The 22,707-nt window shown below is 33.2% G+C and overlaps 1 protein-coding gene and 1 long non-coding RNA gene across 8 annotated transcripts in view; one reads left to right on the top strand and one right to left on the bottom strand.

The window, feature by feature from the left end:
• Positions 1–22,707, bottom strand: part of LOC100647086 (trafficking kinesin-binding protein milt) — an 84,959-nt gene that overhangs the window by 52,740 nt on the left and 9,512 nt on the right. For 3 of the 5 annotated variants that reach the window (XM_012318186.3, XM_012318188.3, XM_012318189.3), the window contains exon 1: positions 461–652. The gene's annotated coding sequence lies outside the window, so the exon portion shown is untranslated. Of the gene's footprint in view, positions 1–395; positions 653–6,569; positions 6,675–15,235; positions 15,341–22,707 lie in introns of those variants that run through there. The other 2 variants (XM_012318190.3, XM_012318187.3) reach the window with 2 other exon arrangements.
• On the top strand, positions 3,169–4,506 carry LOC110120018. 3 transcript variants are annotated; one of them, XR_002308560.2, is made up of 3 exons: positions 3,169–3,335; positions 3,485–3,650; positions 3,978–4,506. It is a non-coding gene; the product is annotated as an uncharacterized LOC110120018 (long non-coding RNA). The 3 variants fall into 3 exon arrangements; XR_002308561.2 differs by having other exon boundaries at positions 3,459–3,650; XR_002308559.2 differs by lacking the exon at positions 3,169–3,335 and having other exon boundaries at positions 3,349–3,650.

Here is a 22,707-nt window from a genome sequence, read left to right as displayed (position 1 = left end):
GTTTTACTTATCTCTCACACAAAGTATTAAATTAGAAATTCTAAGTAAGAATTTTATGACAAAGCATGTTTATTACGGAAACGTAACGTTTATTGTTCCGGTGTTCAATATTAGCAATCACTTTCTTAAAAGCAGTAAATGAATATATGATATGTAAATACTGCAGTAAGCTGCACTGCATTCAGATTAGTGTCAGGCTTCGCATACGAAACAATACATGAAACACATAATAAAATATTAGATCAAATTTTAATTCCGATTATATTGCGAAAATTATAAATGAGCGAACTGTCGAATTTTCACTGTGGCATTAATTCACGAGTAATAGCTACGAATCATTCATCGTGTGAATGAAATTTTCATCCAAGATTATATAAAACGTTATGCGTATGTACATCGTAGAGAGTTAGGAAAAAGCTATGCGTGTAGATGATGAAAAATATGTGAAATAAAAGTTCACCATAGCACCACTTCACTTATAATTGCCACATCTTAAGATTTAGTTCACTGCACTAGACCACTTTTCTTTGATAAACACTAACTGATAGGAATACGTCAGCTTGCCAAAAGATTAGATGAGTTCTTTTACATACAATATCGACGGAAAATAGACGCGCACAACGTCCTTCCAACGTGGAGGACGAGCGGCGACTAAAGTACATCATATAGAATTTCCAGCAGCACTGCCGGGTCGAGCGCTCTGATTGGTCGAGCACTCTTCCGGGCGGCTCTTACGATTGGATATCCGACAAAAGAGCGCCTAATTGCATGTGACTTGTTATCACGGAGACGTAAAACGATATTTTAAATAAAGAACAAATGTATTTAGAAGTACCTATTCAAAGTATTTTCGTTGTGAATATCCTTTTAGCAAAATTAATGTATCACGCGAATCAAATTGCAAAACAAAATATTAGTATATAGAGTATTTTCATAATAATAACTGGAACAGGCTATAACTCCGTCGCAAGTGAAGATAGAGAAAAGTCGTAGAGAAAAAGTTTGCACTGTTTAACACGCTCTATCATACTACCGTGCTAGTTTTTCTCGCATATACACCGGTTGCAGTCGCAAAGCGTGTTGCACACTTTTTTCAAACGAGTCTCTGTAATTTTTTATAAACCATTCGATGCATTCTTAATATCCAGAAAGTATTAACGTACTTGGATCGATGAACGATACAAATTTGAAAGATATCTCAATTCTAATTCCACCAAATTTGATATATCAAAAATAAGTCCATTTCTCGACCCAAGTACCTCGATACTTTTTTGCAGAGAATGAAACAACACATCGAATGATGTATAAAAAAAATATGTTCCATTGAGAGAAAAAAAATAGAGATGACCTTGAAATCTTTGATACGCCTCGCTTCCACAAACACGTGTAATTTTTCCTAATAAAAATTTGTTCTATCTTCTACGTTTCAACGCTATAGCTCGTTCTAATTCTTAGAAACACCTAATAAGCTGTGTAATATATCTGAGTAATATACTACTCTCATATATCTAAATAGAGATATTTGAGTGATCGCAAAGAACGTATAAAACTTGTAAAAAGTTAATTTGATAAAAGTATTTAGATAACGATTTATGAATAAGATTGAGATACGAACTTATTGATAAAACTGCACGTATAATGCTAGAAAACACAAGACCATAATTCTTTGTGTACATCTGTGATAATGAATTATTCATTGCGCTTTAAATCGCTCATAATCTTATGATATAAATAACTATTTACCTTTGTATATGAATTATTAAATATGTACCTACATCGACTCTTTTCGCTCAAATGTGTTATACGTCTTAGTAAATGAAAGGAATTAAAATAATCTTTAATTTTGAAATATAGCGAAGCAAAGATTAAATATAGAAATGAAGCAAGCTACAAAATTCGTAAAGCTGAGAGATAAGCTGAGAGGGGGTTCGAACATCGCACATTTCCCGATAAACACGTGAAACAGCGAATTCTTTAAATAATTCGGCCGTACGTACGAAAGCAAAACTAGCGAAAATAAGATGCTCAAGGGGAGAAATCAATCGCTAATGACGACGTCCAAGGAGCATTATCGAGCAAATTAACGATAACGAGCGAACGATAAAGATAGAATTTTATCGATGAAATTGTTAGCTTATCGATGAAAAAAAAATACGCTAACTAACAATAAGTTCTAAACATGATTTACGAAGACGATAAACAATCTGCAATTTCCTGTGCGAAATTCGAGGGCGAAATATTTGAGGATTAATAGTTGACGCACAGTTCCCTCGTCGTAAGTTCTTCTTAGCGCTGCAAGAGAATTCCGAGAAAAATAGCGCGCACAATTTTACTTTCTCAGGTCTTTTTCAGTTAAAAACCCATTGTTACGTAGCTCTTGAAAAGTGCTGCTTTAAAAGATGCTACGTATCTCATTTTCTTCGTACATTGTCCGTAGGACGATCAATTTCTTAAAAAAAAAATCGCCATCATCGTGCGACATCGGTAAGTCCCATAAACAGAGTGGTCCAGCTGTAACTTCATCGTCTGTAACATGTCGCTTGTTTTTCATGATAATTAAAAATTATTTCACGTACATGTAGAATGATTTCGAAGGGAACATAACTTGCAGCGACTAAACTTTTGGTAGATGAATGCGTAAAGGACATACGAAGGTCACCGATGCTTTTTTCTATGGGATCACGTGTGTTCTTAAAACGCTGGTCGATCCAGCTGAACATCAAAAAGTACTATTTATAAGTAAAAGTAGTATTTATGTCGAAAAACTATCTTATTTGTTAGGTACTATTATTATTTATTTACTATTATTTAATATATATTATACTATTATATTATATTTATTTAGCATTGTATTATTTATTAGTTCAGTAGATATTTTTACTTTAATTTGTCATACTTAACGTATGACAGACAAAGATAGTCTCTCCTTGCCAAATCTTCACAAATTAAATTTTAATTGTCTGCTATTTTTAAAATTGATATTTTTTCCATATAACAATATATATCGTATAAGATAAAATACTATAAATGTACTAAATACTACGCAATATTATACCTAATATGGAACTATAATGGTATTTTTAAAAATCTCCCAAACGAATATCTCTCGAACGCCTACAGATGATCTCACTCAATCGCTTTGTTATCGTACACTTTGTGGTTCATCGGTCGAGCGAACGTATAACGTCGTAGCATGATCGTTTTACCTTGTCGGTGTTCGAAAACTTTCAATGCTGTGTAAATTTGACGTGTTTCTTCTTTTTTTCCTTTTCGTATTTCTTATTATTTTACTATACTTATTTGTGCTTCTCGTTGCTGCTCACATACGAACTGAAGTAAGTATAAGCTGAACATCGTGTTTCCAACTTCGTGTAATTCCAAATATGGCCACCCAGTAGCGGTGCAATTACGCAATATTCCATATTTGCATCGCTTTCTTTCTAAGTTATTTTATTTAGAGGAACATCAGGATGCTCTGTTGCAGCATTAGGAAAAATCAACAAGAAAGAAAGTCATGAGAAGAAGGTGGCTCGAGCCATAAAAATCAGTGGAGAAAAAAAAATGGGGTATCTGAAAGCAGCAAACTACTTTCAAGTGGACAAGAAGCTGCTGTGCTGCAGTCCAGTTTGATACTTGCATTTACGACTACTGTAAGGATCTATTTCTTAATGTGGTTCTTTTAAAATGTGATTTTATTACCAAAAAAGAATAAAGTAGGGCGAGAATAAAACTATTCTTTGTTTGTTTACCATGAAAATGTAGTACCTTGTGTCAATATCATATCTTTGAGTACATGTTCCATATTAGATATAATTTCTGTCTTTTTTAAGGTTAGTTCGAGAGAGAAACTTGTTTATAGCGTTATGAGTATAAAGTAACCTTAAAATAAACGTAAATATACGAATAACCGTAGGAAGCTTTCTTTGTTGTGATTTATTTTCCAAGAATAACATTCGAAATATGATATGGTATTGCAGGTTTGACTAATTTACTTTTTTATCGGGAACGACAAGATGGATCGATTGCTGCAGGGCTTCTTAAACTATGAGTCGTAATCCTATATAGGATCGTGTAACAGAGTTACGAGGTCGTGAAACTTTCATAACTGTCGCACATCGGTGAACTAAAAAATGTCAATCATCTGTCACAGAAGATCAAGTGATTAATCGACATAAGTATACAACAGTATTCTTTAAAAAAATAGTTTGAATGTATTTTTGCTTGGAATAAACACAGAACTTCCAATAATTTATAAAATGTCCTTAAACACACACTCATGATTATTTTATGCTAGGTATCTACTGCAGAAGGACAACATCATCGTTGACGATTGCAAAATGAAAATATAGATTAACTCTGAAAAACATTGAACGTACTCTGTTGTATCAGATATTCAACCAGAATTTAATTCTTTATGCAAAAATAAACAAGCACATCTGTTTCACCGATATGCAAATTTAATTCTGCTCTAATAGCTGATAATAAATGACACAATTATAAATGTAACAAAGAATTGTTTCAAATTAAATTTCTCTAATTTATTGTCGATTAATGTTCTATTTGTACAGGGTGGACAATATATAACTGACCAATTTCAAAGTCCCGTCATTCCGAAACGATGCATCATCTCCTGTTCCGCTATAACAATCGTATCATGGACGTATGAAAAAATAATCATCGAGCGTTACACAGTTCGAGAGCGGGAAAAAATTGTCAAAACACTTTATCGAAATAATTCATCGATAATGATGATCACACGCAAATTACTCTGCCGGTATCTTCCGGTCATCAAAGATCGCCTGATTCTATTACAGCGGGTTTCTTGTTACGAGGTTATCTCAAAAGTAAAACGCATGTCGATAAACGAAAGCCAATCGAGCAGCTAAAAGATGCTATTCGAGAAACGACAGTGAACATAACTTTCGAAACGTGCGAAGATGTAACGAAAAATACTACTGACAGGGCTGACTTTGTACAGCGTCCGAAGGCAAACATCTTTCTTATATCGTGATGTTATACATGATTTTCAGATATTAATAAATGACTCGTATTAAAAAAAACTGTTGTCTTTTAGTTCGTTTAGAAGTTATCGACAGTAAGAATCAGTCAGTTATATATCGTCCATTCTGTATATTTAAGTTATATACTTTTTATGTGTATAAGTTGTCTTACCTCGCCCTGTTACACTTAATTACTCGTTTATTTGCGACAATACAAGAGAATGTTTTGGACGAAAGTTGCATGGTACTGTGCTTTTGTCTATCTGATCTTATGATGAACTTGAGACGTATAGCTAAGGTGGCATAAAAAATTTTAAATAGGTGCCTTCATTTTTCATTAGGTACTCTCGTAGCTGATATTCAGACGTGTTGAAAAAGATGCAAACTTGTGTCCTCCGCATTTGTATCGAGATATAAACTTTTAATTTCGACATACAAGAAATTCGATACTAGGAAATTAGCTGAATGTGTCTGCTCGAAATGAATTGACTGTTTTGGATATATTACAAAACTGCAATCTTGTGTTTCGATGATGCCACATCAGTGACAGTATTATGAAAATCTTTATGCGTGATCGTAGTGTACACTAGGTAACGTTAATGCGTGTGGCGCATTGAATTTTAGCACGTTTATGCCAGCGTGTACCACCGGTGGCTCACACTTGAATGTTTCATCAGACGGTGCACACCAGTAAAAATGTGGTTCGTTTAGTAACTAGAAAAAAATTGCCATTTGGTTGAAAATTTAAACAATGGAAATTTAACGTATATTAATTGAAAAAAGTAGGATTTATGTAAAAATATAACAATTCAATATTATTAACTTATTATAAAAATGAATACGAGCCCCGCCCCACGATAAGAAACACAAATAGCAGCGCTGGCGTGAACATGTTAGAGTCCGCATCCCGATTGTGTTGGATTGCACGAAACACACGAGTTTTTGATGTTTTGAAAACATCTGAATGTCGGCTAAGAGCACACGTAATAAAAGACAGAGGTACGCGTTTACAAACTTTAACGTCGCCTTTACAAGACGCTTCAAGATCGTCGTAAGGTTAAATAAATAAAAGCACTCGATACCAAACAAGTTTTGCCTGAGACATTTTTCTGTATCATCGCACATAAGAGAGTAATTAAGGATGACAGAGTTAAGTGGGACACCCTATATAACTGGGGTGACGTGAAATATTTCCTGGCAAAATGGAGTTGCGAATGGGAGAAGTTTAAAAAGTGCTGAATTTGTGTATTGAAAAATTCATGATTCCATGAAAAAAAAAAAAAAAAGAAAGGGACATCGGTGACCTTCATACGTCCTCTACGCGTTCATCTAGGACAAAGCTAATCATACCAAATTACGTCCCCCTCGAAAGCATTCAACTTGTACCTGAAACATTTTTTTTCTTAATATTATCAAAATCGAGCGATATATTCCAGGTGATAAAGTTAGGTGGACCACCCTGTATAAGAAACGATGTAACACTTACCAATATAAAGCGATTTGCCTAACGTTTAGCGTAGAGAAGCAGAAAAGACGGTAATGAAAGAATTGATAGAAACAATTACTTACTGAAATAATTGAGAGTCTCCCGGATTTGCTCCGGTGACAATTTTAAGTCAACGTCTATTGATTTTAGGGCCGGTGAAGGGATGAACCAATCCGCGTTCTCGTATCCTATAAACAATAAATAACATCAGTCATACGAATATTTATAAAATAACTACCTGTAACGCGTAAATATATTTGGCGACAAGAAAAAGAAATTAGCAATTACAATTAGAGTATTTTATACAAATTCACATATTTGAGAACATAATCGAGAAAGTAGAATCTAGGTAGAAAATTGATTTAGCTACCAAGTATTATAGAAAGAACTGTACTTCGAATATTTTAATGCAAATTGCCTTATCCTTATCGATTCATGCAAACATCTCTCAAGCTACACATTATTCGAAAAAGTGTCTCAAATAAAACATACTTTGTTTCCGGTAGGCTATTTTGTGATAGCCACGAATCTTATGTAGGTGGACGCACCCTCGACATTTCATGGTAACCTTCGTTTTTTTTTTAAATACAACTATACATTTTTTATAACCACTCGGTGTATTTTTTAGTTCTCTACAAAAAAGTATCCAGGTATATGGGTGGAAAAACGACCAGTTCAAAAGATATTGTAACTTTAATCTTGTGAAGCTTACCGTACACCCACAATTTGACAAAGTTAACGTTGAAACATCTTTTAAACCAAGCATTTTCCGATACAAGTACCTTAATACTTTCTTATAGAGAATTAAAAACTGCATACGATGGTGTATAAAAAAATGTACAGTTCCATTCACAGAAACAAAGATCACTTGAAGATCTCGAGAACGTCTGGACAAATCTGGTGGCCATCACAAGACGTCCCATTTAAAACACGACGTGTTTTATCCACTAATGGGTCACTTTTTCGGATAATACACAGTTTGAGAAATGTTTGGCTCGATGAAAATGAGACACCCTATACATCTTTTTACATTATACACATTCTGCGTAATTTTGCACTTTCAAATTTTCTATAAATGTGTAAGAATCTGGAGCCTAATTATAGTAAACGAGAGAGGTAAAACACACGCATACTCATACACGTGTGTATAATAAAAATATTTTGTTTTTATTTGGATTTTTTGGTTGCGTCAAAACATTTGGATCATTAGCAGCCAACGTTACTTACACAACAGACATTACGTAAGGTTACAAGTCGGAACATTACAGATTGTGTTAAATTAAATGGAAAAATATTGATTCTTTTTGGAAACTTCAATTTTTTCGCGTTGTCATAATAAATGTTCGTATTACTTCGTGAATAAAAATGATTTATTCTAAATAGGGTATCATAATAATACTACTCGTAACAATAAAACACATTCGAGTGAAATGACAATGGTAATTATTTGTTTGCACTGATGATGTTTTTCGTCACTTTTGTAAACATGTATAATTTATTAAATTTATTGTAAACACGTATACTTTATGTATTTGGTTGCCCCAAAAGTTTATTTCGTTTTATATTTAGATGCACTACATTTTCTGCTTTATATTATTTGTATTATTTTATAATTATATTATAATATAATTGTATTACATCATATTATATGTAATATTATTTTTATTTATATTATTTGTTTTTCTATTATTATTTTATCGAATATTCTATTGGAACAATGTGGATCATACATAATTCAATGAAACAATACGAAACGAGAAATGTAGTGCATCCATTATTTCCTCATAAAACGAAAGAAACATTCGGGACAAGCCAATATAATAAAATTGCAAGTTCACCCTCAATTTACAGAATTTACGTGTAAGCGAAGTAATTAACGCTGTGTAAAAATAGGCCGGCTAAATTAGATTTATATACAAGTCTGAAAGACGATTTGCAAGTGTTACAATGTAATAGATTTGATGCGTAAAAGTGTACGTTTTTACAAACACATTAACAGCGAAAAATAGAAAATTCATGGCAGAATACATTTTATATATTTTTCTATACACCGACGTCGTCGATCTTGTTATCAAAATTACATCTCATATTTTTCTATGCACTCTTTCAGAAATACTATTACGTCCAAATTATCGAACCATATAGTTTACATGGTCTTTGAAACAGAATTGCCTATTTTATCTTTGACGAAGACTTTGTAATAATTAAGTTCAGCTTATGCGCCATCATAAAGTTTCAAAAGTAAATTACACTACTAGCACGTATAGTTCTTGATAATGTGCGTATGATAATGACATCTACGGCGTGTACTTGTTTCAGCGTGCAGAGTGTCCTATAATTTTGCTGTATAGACTCTATGAGCGCGCTCTGTACGTAGAAATACGATGAAAAGGTCTCGTGACAAAATGTTCGTAAAATGCTTCATTAAGAACATATAAAATATAATAAAATAAGGGACAAGATAATACTAATATTGTATCAATATTAATACTATCTTAATAATACTAATATTCTTAATAGCATACACGTGTATCACAACGAGTTAATTAGGAAAATCGACACTGTAATTGTAGAAACTAGAAAAAATTCCAACGAAATTTAATCCACAACAGATTCGATAAACCTACGTACTAAAATGTACCTACGTCGGTACAAGGTATTTTGTGATGTTTTTAACGTTTTACTATGTCGATAACATGTTTCCTATCGATAAGGTCACGCGACGCTTCGAAATGGAAACGTGAGAACGTAAATACAGGGCCGGACCGAACAACATGTGAAATCTCCTCGCGACGACACTCCTCGTGGAAAAATACGACAAAAATGTGCCACAGAATTTTTCACTCTCCGGTTAGTTTAGGAGAAAATCGAGTTCGAAAATTTGTCAAGTATACTCGACATGCAGAGGTCTCAATAATCGACAGAAGGTCATTCTACGTGTGAAAGGAAGTGGAAAACGTGAAATGAAATTTGTTCACAGGACGCTTCGTTTCAGAGAAAAATAAATTTGTAGATACACCAGTTTCCTTGAAAGTAGAACGAAACCACAAACAGGAAAATTTTATTCCACATTTTCAATTTATTTTCGCACGTCCAACGACCTCCGGTCGATTATTTGGTTCTAGCTTATCTGAAATTAGCCATGTTCCGGTCTACTTGATAAATTTTCAAACTCGATTTCCTGCGGAACTAAGCCGAGAAGAAAAATTTCTACGCTATATTTTCCCCCCTGTTTTTCCACAAGGAATCACGCCGTGCCAACTTTTATGTTATTCGATCGATTTTATATGTAACTTGCGAATAATACATCAAGTACGTATGGGCTTTTTGTTGGATTTGTTTTACTTTTGTTTTCACCAAGTTTATTTACGTGAATTCAGACGATCACTATTATTGCCAATATTATTCTCAATACTCGAGATTCCACACATTGCATTGACAATATACAGAGTGTGACAGGAAATGTGGGGCTTTCTTTGACATTTAAAATCAATGGAGGAAATTCCTGTAGACATGTGCTCCATCTGTCTTCGTTTATGAGATACAACGACGTTTGTAAATCTATATGATAATTAACCTATGGAACATGTTGAAATACCGAGGCTGAGAATAGAGCAAATTCTTCGACAAAATCAGTGAACACCAGCAACCTTACAGAGTGCAGCCGGATGCATGACAAGACATATACAGTTTTACCTTGAAATGCAAAGTGGTCATTTCAAGCATCTTCTGTGAATCTAATTAGATGACACAACATCAGAATAGAAAATTCGTTACATCTCATAAACGAAGACAGACAGAACATGTGTTTATACGAACTACTTTGCTTGCTTTTGGAAGCGCGATCAGCTCCAGAAGTGGATGCCACATGTTCTGTCGTACTCTGCACATTGATCATCTAGAGAGTGTACAGGGTATTTCTTACGCACGACGATCTGGAAAAACTGAAATGCTAATGATAATATCGATCGTTTGGACGCTCCTTAACACGTCGAATGCCACGCCAGTTTTATTGGGTTGGCAACTAAGTGATTGCGGATATTGTCAATACCATCTAATGACAAAATCCGCGATCACTTAGTTGCCAGCCCAATACAAGGTTTGATTGTGGGGCCACAATGAATTTTTTATTATGCGATACATATAATGTTGAAATATTACGTACAAGAGATATGTTACGGTGTATAATCATCATTAATGAATTTATCTCACTGGGGTCACCGGTGACCCCCATCACGCTGTAGTGCAATTTCCCTCGATTCACTTATTTTTCGCGATTGTCAATTATCTCATATTGTTCCTTCGCGTTGCTAAATAATTGTTCTATGTTGCTACGTCCCGGGACCTACTATAAACCATAATCAATCCCTCGGTCATACTTATTCGGACCCACAATAATACTAAAAAACCGTCACAAGATTTAGCATTTTTAACTTTACTCTCAAGGCCCTTAATTGCCATCAAACATCTTTCAAGTGGAAACGTTGCTTAGAGTTATCGTTCATTAAGGTAAAACACGGAAAAGGCGGGTTTTCCCATGTTCGACAGCCACTAGTGGGGGGTGCACATAATAGATGTATATTTCATGTATAAATAAAACTATTTTTACATGTTTTATACTACACTAATTTCGTCACACCATTGTAGTAACGATGGTAATAATACAAAATTTACAACTATTGACATTTGTCCAAATTATGTATTTCTACTAATCTTGGTGCGTGGGTCACCGGTGACCCACGTGGCATTCAACGTGTTAACCGTTTGATTTCCAGGAAAAAAGTTTGTTATTTTATAAGATACATCTACATTATTATACATGCGTGCTATTTGTTTATAAATATTTCAACTTTTCTTCGATAAAAATTACTGAGAAGATAACAATGAAATACGAAACACCGTCAGTCGTTCAAACGTTCCGGCACTTTTCGACACAAAATCTGAACAGCACTGCTTGGGGCTCAAATGGTTAATCGATTCGCAACCGATGACGTACCGCTACGTCAAAATCAAATTAGGTGGTTGTCACCGACGACGTAGCAGTACGTCAAGCTCCGAGTGAGATATTTTCGCCGGCCATATGCCGCTAGTACTAAATCTTCACTTTGACATATTTTTATCAGGGCTCTAATTGCATGACCTGTTTCTTATAACGACAACAGTGAACCTGACGATGGATCTGTATCAGAGGAACATACATATGCAACCTGATCGTACGTAATCTGTCATATTCAATGGGCCACATTCAGTGAAAATAGAATAGAAAGTGGAATTGTTGATGCAAGTGAAGAGAATCTTGTGACGAACAATGTGGCGTCAAAAATGAAAAAATGAGAAGTGGACATCAGTGGATATCGTATAGCGTAGAACAGGAGGACACATGGGAATGTTAAATAGAATAAATATTTCAAGAAATAGAAATGGAAAGATCGGAAGAAATTAATATACTATCGCTAAATGATAAACGAGGGCTCGTGACAAAATAATTAGACACTCGAGGCGGATGCAGAAATAGCACAAGTCTTATTAGACACACCGAGCGACTTGACACGTTACGTTCATCTACTGTATGCAGTTTCAGTCAGTTCGACACTGCAGCGAACTGGTTGCGAATGGGATAAAACACAGTAGAGAAATTTGTACAAAAAGATACAGGCCACCCTGTATGACACTTCTCTTGCATTAGATTGGAACCTGCATTAGTCGAATGTTCCATTCGAATTCGAACATTCCACTATCCAAAGGTTCAATTAGCGGAATATTCTTTGCTTGTGTGGCAAAAGACACTTAGGTGTGTTTTCTGTAATTTTATGTTACTTTCCTATTACTTTGATACGAAGCTAATGTTGTGCGCGTTAATATCTCGTGTCTAATGACATCAAAGAGGAAACGTGTGGTAAGAAACGTGGAAAGGAAAGAAGATATACATGAGAAATTAAAAAAAGGCGTGGAAGTGCCGGAAAAGTTGCAGAAATTTACGACCTTAGAAGGTTGATAATTAACGACGTGAAAAACAGAAACGTGTAATTAAAAATTTCTCAGATGTTCCGACAAGTAGGAAAACATTAATCCATATGAAAAATAAATATCTATGCTGTGCTGTTTTATAATAATTGTGGTAAATCAGCAATAAAGGAATACCAGTATCTAGATATATATTCTGAGAAAAAGTTTCGGAATTTCGATAAATATTACCTTCCACTGATAAGTCGAATAAGTCTTCGTGCTGAGAAAAAGAAGATCACAGTGAAAGCAGAAGACGACGCCTTCTTGTTTTAGATTGTTTATGGCGTTGGAGAGAGGAATCGTAGATGGTTTGAGACACGAATAGAATATAATTCAAAGCAGTGCAATGTATTGGCTTGAACAGAAAGTTCGTTTCGTTTTTCGTGGCGAGATGGACCTCAGTTTAAACAACGGCTATCAGCCTCAATTTGATTGGTCGAAATTGGTATTGATTAATTAACAGTGTTGAGTGTAAAACAAGCATTTTCCGATGTCTTTTCTTTGTTGGCCAGGCATCAGTTCAAACATAGTTCATGAAAATCCAAGAATTTAAAGAATAGCTTTTAATTACAAGTCAATTGATTTGCCCGATGTTGATGATCAATTGATAGTCAACTGTTGAGTATAAAACAAACATTTTCCGAAGTCCTTGATTTTTGATGACCTGCCATCAATTCAAACATAGTTCATCAAGACAATGCAAAAATTTAAGCAATAGCTTTTAACCACAATTCAATTGATTTTCCCGATATTGATGATTAATTGATAGTCAACTGTTGAATGTTAAAGAAACATTTTCCGATATCTTTTTTTGGTTTTGTTGGCCAGGCACCAGTTTAAACATAGTTCACGAAAATCCAAAAGTTTAAAGAATAGCTTTTAATTACAAGTCAATTGATTTACCCGATGTTGATGATTAATTGATAGTCAACTGTTGAATGTTAAACAAATATTTTCCGATATCTTTTTTTGGTTTTTTGGCCAGGCACCAGTTCAAACATAGTTTATGAAAATCCAAGAGTTTAAAGAATAGCTTTTAATTACAATTCAATTGATTTACCCGATGTTGATGATTAATTGATAGTCAACTGTTGAGTGTTAAACAAACATTTTACGATCTTTTTTTGGTTTCTTGGCCAGGCACCAGTTCAAACATAGTCCATGAAAATCCAAGAATTTAAAGAATAGCTTTTAATCACAATTCAATTGATTTACCCGATGTTGATGATTAATTGATAGTTAACTGTTGAATGTTAAACAAACATTTCCCGATATCTTTTTTTTTTATTGGCCTGCTATCAATTCAAACATAGTTCATTAAAACAATGCAAAAGTTTAAATAGGTTTTAACCACAATTTAATTAATGTAACCCGATATTGATGATTAATTGATAGTCAACTGTTGAATGTTAAACAAACATTTCCCGATATCTTTTTTTGGTTTTGTTGGCCAGGCACCAGTTCAAACATAGTTCATGAAAATCCAAGAGTTTAAAGAATAGCTTTTAATTACAAGTCAATTGATTTACCCGATGTTGATGATTAATTGATAGTCAACTGTTGAGTGTAAAGCAAACATTTTCCGATATCTTTTTTTGGTTTCGTTGGCCAGGCACCAGTTCAAACATAGTTCATCAAGACAATGCAAAAGTTTAAGCAATAGCTTTTAATCACAAGTCAATTGATTTACCCGATGTTGATGATTAATTGATAGTCAACTGTTGAATGTTAAACAAACATTTTCCGATATCTTTTTTTGGTTTTGTTGGCCAGGCACCAGTTTAAACATAGTTTACGAAAATCCAAAAGTTTAAAGAATAGCTTTTAATTACAAGTCAATTGATTTACCCGATATTGATGATCAATTGAACTGTTGAGTGTAAAACAAACATTTTCCGAAGTCCTTGATTTTTGATGGCCTGGAGATTTGAAGCATGCTTCGCCGAGGCGACGGACAACTATATGTGTTAAACGTCACACGACAAATATTGATGCAACTCGAATGGGGTGTTCTGCACCATCTACCATATTCTCGCGATTTTACACGTTCAGATTATCATTTACCCGCTCGTTACAAAACTACCTTCGACAATAAAAGCTCGTGTTCTTTGGAAGACTGGAAAAACAAATTGGGGCTATTCTTTTTCTCAGAAGACTAAGCAATTCTATGCCAATGGAACAGCGAAGTTATCAAAAGAATGACGAAAAGACATCGAAAGGAATGCCGCATATATCGATCGAAAATGGTAGACGTAAAAGAGAAAACACGTCCTGCAGTTTGGCCGTAAAAACTAGACGAACTTTCCATTGAAGCCAATATCAACAAAATTCGTTACACCATTAAAGAAGATGTAAAATCCATAAATAATTAAATTCATTTAATTAAATTACATTCAATTGTGATTATAATTTAATTAATTCAATAATTTATAATAATTCAAAAAATGTATTACATTCACTTTATATCCTGTTCTTTCTCATTTTGATGATTTTGAAATACAGAATGATAATGATAAAAACAGATGCTGTTTTGTATCATTCGTTTCTATATCGTAGAATTCTCTCATCTACTGACTAAATTAGGATACTCGAGGTTCCATCGTACTTCCATTTTTCTTTATGTATTTACATTTACATTTAATGTGATAAATTATATTTATGTGCAATGAATTATGTCTATATATAAAAAATTAATTATAAAATAAAATTATGTCTATATATAAAAATATGTGTTCATATTTACCTTGAAATTGAGTGAGAGTATCGGCTCGCAGGCGGTATCGAGGTATCTGTTCTTCTAGCAAACTGATGATCTCAACTTCTGGCAGTTCAGCTCCACTGCATACCTCTACAATAGAGTTAATTTCGTATTCATATTTTACTCTTATTAATTCATCAAATCACTTCTAACAGTTATACTTAACATTTACATTGAACAACCAATTAAATTGTAAGAAATCCTCCTAAAATTTTACCTCTCACTTACTGTACACCTTATTTATAGCAATTTGTGTTCCCTATCACAGTATCATTGGAGTGTTAAAAATCATGGCAGTGTAAGTCAAGAGATTCTGAGAATTAGAATTTAGCATTTCAAATCTTACAAACATCATATTCTCCTAATTAACGACGTTATAGTTTTACTTTCTTCCATGATACGTTTTCGTGCTCTGAGAACGTACGATAAATTTCTGGTAACAACAATGAACGTTGCACGCTATTTTACGAAGAAACCAGGGAATTGACTTACACCGCTACGATCCTCAGTCATCCAATATGTTACGTGCAAGTTTCTGATAAAGCTGAATAATTAATTATCACTTAACATTTAAAACTATGTAAAACAATGTAATTTAGCAATTTCTACGTATCTATTATTACAAATAAAATATAGTATACTCTATATGATTTTCTAGTAGATTTACACATTTAAGATTTGCTTCGAACGAAATTATTTTCTGTAGCTTCTGCAATGCATATCTGCTTGCAAGTCTCAGACGTTTTGCACGTGTTTTACAATGTGTTTATGAAATGAATTGCATGGAATTTTCTCTCGAAAAGTAATTACGACAATGCAGCTGGAAAGTATGTATTTTCTATACGATCCTCTTAATTTCTCATAGCGGGATCATCGAACCGTGACACGTATGCTTACAAAGACAGGGTCTAATATGCTGATCTAATACGACAAGACCTAACAAGCTACGCCTAATTGGTGTGGCATTACTCGAAAAAGTGTTCTCAAATTTGTCTTCTTATGAATTATTCCATCAGATTGTTTGAGATAAGCGATAAAGAAATAAAAAAAAAAAAAAAAAGGAAAGAAAAGGAAAAAAAGGGAACATTATCGTAGTTAATTATCTTAATCGTCAGCAGTGAAGTTTATTAATTACTAAATTATCCAAGTTCGTTAAATTGAAAGCATGTGATATATATATGGCGAAAGAAATCAAATTGCGTTGTAATAGAACAATTCTCATTGTCTAACGATCACTATGAGAAACACTGATGTAATCGATTCTACTGCATACTGTCAAGCTAAATTAACTAGAAATACAAAACCACTTATACCAACACTCAATCTGATAGGCAATCATGCTTGCTGGCAATAATGCACGCATTTAATAGAGTGCACGATTTCTTCAGTGATTTTTTTTATTCGTATATAAAGCAAGATTGTTTTTCAATACGGTTTAGCAATTAGAATAGAAAGACATTTTTTAATTCTGTCTCGGTGAAATTTTTGTTGTTAAATTGGGATTATAATTAGATGATACGTTTGAATAATTGAACTACTCTATATATGTATTTGTTGATAATTTGGAAGAAATGAAGTGAATTTAAGAGAAGATCAGGTGCAGAGACTTCTAGGTAGAAAAGAAACATTTTTCTTCTATAATTTAAGTTCATGTAATTGTGATTATTTAAGTTTAGTTATGTTATATTTCTTTGTACAGTATCAAAAAATACCAAAGCAAATTTCTAAATTTCAAATGAATCTGAAAATTTTCAAATTTCGAATAAGTCTGAACATTTTCAAGTTTCACATAAGCTTGAACATTTTCAAATTTCGAATAAGTTTGAACATTTTCAAGTTTCAAGTAAGTTTGAACATTTTCAAACTTCAAGTAAGCTTGAACACATTCAAGTTTCAAATATGCAGGAACATTTTCAAATTTCAAATAGGTTTGTGCGTTTTCAAGTTTCAAATAAGTTTGAGCATTTTCAAATTTCAAGTAAGTTTGAGTCTTTTCAAGTTTCAGGTAAGTTTGAACATTTTCAAATTTCAAATAAGCTTAAACACTTTCAAATTTCGAGCAAATTTGAACATTTTCAAATTTCTAGTAAGTTTGTGCATTTTCACATTTCAAATAAGCTTGAACATTTTCAAATTTCAAATAAGCTGGAACATTTTCAAGTTTCAAGTAAGTTTGTGCATTTTAACATTTCAAATAAGCTTGAACATTTTCAAATTTCAAATAAGCTGGAACATTTTCAAGTTTCAAGTAAGTTTGTGCATTTTCACATTTCAAATAAGCTTGAACATTTTCAAATTTCAAATAAGCTGGAACATTTTCAAATTTCAAATAAACTGAAACATTTTCAAATTTCAAATGAGCTGGACATTTTCAAATTTCAAATAAGTAAAAATTTCTACATTTCCGATAAAGGGTGACAAAAAAAATTGCCCGTCTTTTGTCTCACGATTTTGGGACGGAACATAGTGCCTAATGATGAAATGAAATTGTCAAGTTGAATTGACTATTAATTTGTCAGACACAGGAAGTTAAAAACATGAAAATTCATTAACCACATCAGTTCATCATACGCTTCGACCTACAGGCTTCTATATTTAAGAAATTGTTGCCAGATCTTTAGTCGATTGCTAACAACGAACTCGAATTTAGATTTTCAAAATTCACAATGACCCATTCAACATAACGATCCAAATAATATGCCAAAAAATGTCCTAATATTCATAAAGCTTTCATTCAGAGAACTCTGATGTTAAAAAGTTATAAAGGAAGTCTTCAAACTTAAAGTAATATTTAATAACAATAATAATTTTAATGGTAATTACTTTACTTATAATAATTGCTTACTATTTTAATAATGATTTATTTTATTATAACGGAAAACTTGTTTGAAACAGCTTGTTTGAAAATTATACTTGTCGGTAAAGTTAAAACCACACGAATACTAATCACAGAATATTACTACACACGCTAAGGTGATAACTTTCCGACTGTTGGCTATTGCCGTCACATTATACCAATTGTACGGTTCCTTGGATATGGCAATATTATGTGATTCATGTACATACCCAATCCTCATATACGTAACGTATCCATCGTCATTTCCAAGGAACAAAATCAAGAAAAATAAATAACCTTGTAGCAGGTGTTTTTTTTTAAATATATCACCCGCTACATTGAATCGGTCATATGAATTTTGTAAACCTAAGTTCAAATTCGTTGTAAGCAATCGGCAAAACCTCTGGCAATAATCTTGTCAATTATCAGACTGACATAAACGTACGTCGAAACGTATGAGCTGTCGCGTTAATGAATTTTCATATTGTATTACCTGCCGTATCTCTCCGAAACGAATTGTCAGCTCAGCTTGAAAACTTGTTGCGATTGATATTCCATCGTAAAGTACGATTTGATACAAAATTCTGATCCACTCTTTGAAAATTTCAATTTATTTCTTTTAACAATCGATCGAATGTATCGTCATAAATTAGTAACATAATAATTTTCTTATCAAAATTAGTAATATGATCAAATAGGTTTTTGTATGCGTAAATATTATTTTTGTTTGCTTATTATGTTGTAATAATATATTGTACGGTTATCTGCTGGTTGGCTCAACAGAGCCAATTGTAAACGTAAAACGTTTCCTTACAAAGTTATAACAATAATACCGAAACTATAAGTGATTGGTTTCTTGTCTTATTCTGCATGGAAACGGATGTGAATTTTGTATTTATTAGAACAACAACTTCAGTAAACATAACCAATCGATCGAACGAGAATCCAGTTACTTATAATTTTCGTATTGTTGTTGTCACTTTGTGATAAAACGTTTACGATCTTACGTTCGTATAACACTTTTTCATATTTTTGATCGTACAATTTGGCGGGATAAAAATGAGACACCTTGTATATATTTTTTGTGAACATAACCTATTACCACACATTTCTACGTAAAAGAAGTTATTAATTTGGCGGGATAAAAATGAGACACCTTGTATATATTTTTTGTGAACATAACCTATTACCACACATTTCTACGTAAAAGAAGTTATTAATTACTTTTCATTTCCTCTAGCGAAGCTAAATGCGAGGAATTGTAAAGTTAGAATTATTTCTATTCGCAAATATTTTTACATATTTCTAGAGATACTTTGGTATACACATTTATGAGATATTTAAATACATATTCCAAAAAGATTGTAACGCTGGTATAAGTATACAACTTTCTACAAGATGCTTTAGTAATTGCTAATACAGACGCTATACGAGAAACATGATTTACGTTAATTAATTGTAATAAATGTCAAATTGCATTTTTTTCAGATTTACTAATACATATACTACGATATATTAAATATGGCATTGTTTCCCATTTCTAGGCAATGTGTACAAATTTGATTGTATATGAAAAACTGATTTTAATATATACGTTACATTTATTAAACATTTCCCTCGAGGAATTAATCGTGAATACCATGGAATGAATAAAAAAAGAAAAAACTTATTGAACATATATTTTCAATAATTTCAGAAAAATTATATATACGTGATTCATCAATAACAGTTAATTGAAAATTTTATATATGTAAATACGTATTCTTTTATCGATCGTACTTTAAATATCAAATCAACGTCATGCCATGTAAGAGTCATACGTAGCTAGTATTCATTTCCTATTTGTTGAAAAGTATTTTAAGTGTGTTATTTCTCAAGGAAAATTATTTAAAGATACAAAATTATATAATCGAAGGGAAGCTCTTCATTTCCCGACAAACGAAAATAAGCGTTTAAGTCGTAAAATACTTTGACTTTTGAAAACAGTACAGGTTTATATAATGTTGCCGGTGCTGCCACCTAGCAGCGTGAGCAAGATACAAAGCAAAATACAAAGTCGGTTTCTGTCGATAATAAAGTTCTATTCACATTATGTACATAGATAATCGTGAATCGAGATTTAACGAAACAAAATACACAGCTCAGAATTGTATAAAGCAATACGGTTTGAACGTAAATTAAAAAGTGGAAAGAATGCCTGGTGAAGAATCGTACCGTTTCTCCATTTGTTAAGAATGCTTTCCTTCTTTTCCAGGAATTTTTTAAGTTTCGCAGGGCCACTGGGCCGACTAGACTCAGCACTTCTTAAGTACATAATCCTTAATTCTAACTCATTTTAAACACGAACCTCTCTATCTTTCTGAACACTATCACTTCGATGCTTAATTATGTTTACAATATTTTTTCACTCGTGTAATATTATTGTTCACTTATCCACATGTATTTATTGTCAGTGGATACGTAGCTTTAATTTCTTTTTATGTATATATTACAACCTGTTAGATATGCTTTATATTTGGCACATAAAGTGCATGACTACGTAAACACCAAATAAAAAGCTTTACGATACCGAACGAGTTTACAATCTTATTTTTCGGTATCAAGAAGTGCAAAAAGGAAGAAAATAAAGGAGAAACCGAGAAAAATGACCAACAGATGTTCGTAATGTCAATGTAATTGACTTTTCGCAGTCGATATAACGTTACGAACGTTCCAGTGACATTATGCTGCATTGAAAGAGGCGATGAGCACACGTCTTTTATGCCATATCTTTAATTTATTTATACGGTAATTGTTATTTATAATTTCACAAGACACTTCTTCTAGTCGAAAAATGTAACGTCAAAATTTCTCACGTAATTTATGATATCACCAATAGTTAAATTTGCAACGAGTTCTTATTAAATAGTAGAATTGGTGAAATTGAAATTCTGCAGAGTGAAGGAAACGATCAGACGGATTCGCGAGACGAGTGAGAACTTAGTGCTCGAACAGACCGAACAAAATAGCACAAATCTATTGGCTCGTGGCCAATCTTGTTTCTTTACGAACCCTGAATAGGTTGATCGAAAAATATCGATTTCTATAAATTTTACTCGCTATCATCATTTTTTTATTATCTCGCACCTCGCAGTAATTCCATTTCGCTAACGGTCGAATTTACCGAAATTTACCGGCTAAAATAAAAACCTGGCGAATCGGGTCGACGAATTTTTAGGCTCTAAAACCGATAACGTTCCCACGAGATAAATATAATTTTTGCAAATAACTATTTCTACAGCGACTCGTATACTTTTCATTTCGCTTCAATATTACGAATTTTTGTATTGTTCAAATAATTTTCATTTAATTCTAATGAAGTTTGCGAGCTAAAGAACAGAACGCTGTTCTGGGAAAATTCGATTCTGCGAATCTTTCGTAACATCTTTTCCTCGTTTTCCGGCACATCTACGCGATAGATCGATGGACATAGAAAATTGTGAAAATCTTCAAATCGGTCCACGTTAATTAATTTACCATTAATTAATTTACCAGCTTGTTATCGATGGACTGCGGAATCTTATGAAAAATAAAAATACCAAAATAAATAAGACGCACGTAACATTGCAAAAACAGACAGAGCATCCAAATAACATTACAACATAGTACTTCTTATACTCAACAGGAAAATAAAATGTCTGCCTAGGTTCTACCATTTTAATCGTGCTCGTGAAAATATGAACTTGCATAAAGATCCGTAATCTACTTATCGATATTATATTCAGCGTTAGACAAATGAACGCTAAAGTAGGAGAGCGTAAAATGACCGACCCTTTATAGGTCGGTTATTTTTAGAGCCACGCAACGAAGTACGTTAGTTATTTCGGCATCACCGTCAGAATCGTAAAATTATCTCGTCAGCTGATTCGAAACACCGTATACCTGGTTCAAATGCTTGCAGCACTGCTTAGGTGAATGGTCGTCCTAACTTACGTCAGTGGGCGAATTTAAATGTTCCAGCTACATCGAAAACCAGAAACTACACTTATCAAATATGGCGCATAAGTGTGAAGCAAATATGTCAGTACTATCACAATCGCGTTAAATCTAAAGCTTTGCCTGATAGAGAAGATTTTAGACGATCGATACCATTGGCAATATTATTTTGAAGCAATTTATATATTTATAGTATTTTTATTACAGCTCGCAATGAAGCAAATGTGTGGAGATTTTAATTGAAATAAATAAATAAATAAAGTAGTTTTATTTCCATTGGCTGTAGCTTCTTTCTTCTCGTCGTTTCATTGGGTTGAACGATAAGATCGTTTCGTTTTTACGGCCAAACCGAAGCGTATCTTGTTTCCCGTACGTCTATTGTTTACCATCGACGTACGCGTTTAACCTTTCGATGACTTTTCGTTATTCCATTGTGACGTCGTTATTTCATTGGCGTATAATCGCTCGGTTCCCCAAAACGGACGAGTTCTAATCGTCGAGTTAGTTTTGTAACGAGCGCAATGAGTAATAGCGCGGCGTGGAAGATCGCGAGAATATGGTAGATGGGGTAGAACATCCTATTTAAGTTGCACGGATATTTGTCGCGTGACGTTTGACACGTGTAGTCTTATGTTGTGAACTTATG

Source organism: Bombus terrestris, chromosome 17 (assembly GCF_910591885.1).
Source record: "Bombus terrestris chromosome 17, iyBomTerr1.2, whole genome shotgun sequence".
NCBI classification, from domain to species: Eukaryota; Metazoa; Arthropoda; class Insecta; order Hymenoptera; family Apidae; genus Bombus; species Bombus terrestris.
Note: the sequence above shows the minus strand (reverse complement) of the source record. Positions and strands in the feature narration are given on the sequence as shown.